General features: G+C 45.8%; 1 pseudogene; it reads right to left on the bottom strand.

Moving 5' to 3' along the window:
* Positions 1-218: 218 nt before the first annotated feature.
* LOC143603289 (protein CANDIDATE G-PROTEIN COUPLED RECEPTOR 7 pseudogene) lies at positions 219-1,610 on the bottom strand (annotated as a pseudogene).
* Positions 1,611-1,872: the final 262 nt, after the last annotated feature.

Below are 1,872 nucleotides of genomic sequence, written 5' to 3'. Positions count from 1 at the left end.
TATTCTAAAAAAATGTAACAGATACATTCAAGTGGTGTCACCAAGACCCCAATTCCACATTCACCAACCAGGGACCAAAAAAAACATGACTTCTAAACATTCTCATGTTCATGTTCACGTAGACATTACCATCAAGCTACCAAATTTTGGGCCAAAACTACACCTTTTTTGGCCTAAACAACTTTAATTATACTTTCTTCATGAGCCTTACAACTTACAAACAAAGCACAAAACAGAACAGCAATAAAACTCCCAATATATGTTTCATCATCAATGATTTTACACACTATATTTCACCAACTTCACAATTACATTAACAAACCTCATAGCTCAAACTCATCTTCAAGCTTCAGTATCTCAACCGCAGCCTCCTCATCCTCATCATCAATCGCAAAGTAAGGATTATGCACCTTTGGCCTAAAACTATACCCCGTAAACACATAAAACGCCAGCGTCGCCAACTCAGCCGCCAACACACTCGTCCACGCATACCTATACGACGTGATCGTCTCCAAGACATAAACCGCCACCCGCGTGAAATAAATATAGCATATGACCACAACGTAGTACTGCCTAAACAACGTCAACTTCATCAAATTCACGGCCGCCTTCCCATCGATCATCGCGGCCTCCCTCAAATTCTTAATCGACCAAATAATCGGAAACAAAACCGCACAACAACAGATAATATCCACCAACAAAAACACCTGCCTCCACGTAGTGGAGTCCTCCCCAAACGGCCCCGTCTCGTCGATCACCACTTGCGCCACGTTGGCCACCACTTGCAACGGGATGACAACCATCAACACCTTCTTTTCCCTATCTTGCAAGTAGGGTTTCAGAAAGGACCAACCCGTTCCGATCAACACAATCAAAGTAAACAACGTAATCCCTTTCAAGAAGCTAAAAATGTAAAACAAAACATCCCAGCCGTGCGGCGTTCCCGTGCGTTTGATATACGATTTATCCTCGGTTTCGCACAACAAATTCAGGGCTTTGAGTAACAGCACAGACAGCATAAAGTAATGTATCCGAAAGACGGACGTTTTCCTCCGGTAGAGCGTGTAAACCCACAGGGCGGAAAGCGAAACATAGATTAAAAAGAAGAAGAAGTAAATCGAAGGGAGGTTGGTTTTACCGGCGGGGAGGTAATCGCGGATATTGTTATTGAGGTTGTACATGACGGAGAGAACGTCGAAGGAGACTTTGAGGCTGTTGTCGCCAGCGCAATTGGCGAAGACGAGAGTGAAGTGATCGGCATCGGTGACGTCGTAGGAAGGGGTGGTGGTGGTGTGGTTGAAAGTGAAGACGGGCTTGACGGCGGTGGAGTCGAGAGGGCAGTTGATTTGGCGGGCGTGGGCCCAGGCGTCCCGGGTGGAAAGGAAGAATCCGATCCTGGAGAGGTTGGGGGCGGGTGGGGAGAAGGAGATGCGGGAGAGGTTGAGGAGGAGGTGGCCGGAGTGGGTGAAGCCGAACTCGGAGATGGGGATGGTGGACCGGGAGTCGGATCGGATCTCGGTGAACCGGATGTCGGCGGAGGTGAAGGTGAAGGTGAAGGTGAAGGTGAAGAGGAGGATGAAAAACGAGAGTTGGAGTTGGAGAGAGGCCATTAGCATTCAAATTAAGATTAAGATTAGGGGGGAGTTTGTTTAATTGGGAGAAATACAGAAGAGCTGGACGGCATGGGTGGGTTTTCAAGTCAAGAGTGTGTGTGTGTGTGGGTAAGGACGTGATGGGTTCCTTGGAAACCACGATGTTGTTGCATCCGTGGACTTTTTGTTCTATTCTTAAATATATATATTTTAATTTCAATGAAAACTATTGTTTTCAACGTTTACTTTTGATTAGATTTTTTTCTTTTCTTTTCTTTTT

The sequence above is a fragment of the Bidens hawaiensis genome, unplaced genomic scaffold (assembly GCF_021521415.1).
Source record: "Bidens hawaiensis isolate Kalapana, Puna unplaced genomic scaffold, B.hawaiensis_p1.1 tig00061166_1, whole genome shotgun sequence".
Lineage (NCBI taxonomy): Eukaryota > Viridiplantae > Streptophyta > Magnoliopsida > Asterales > Asteraceae > Bidens > Bidens hawaiensis.
Note: the sequence above shows the minus strand (reverse complement) of the source record. Positions and strands in the feature narration are given on the sequence as shown.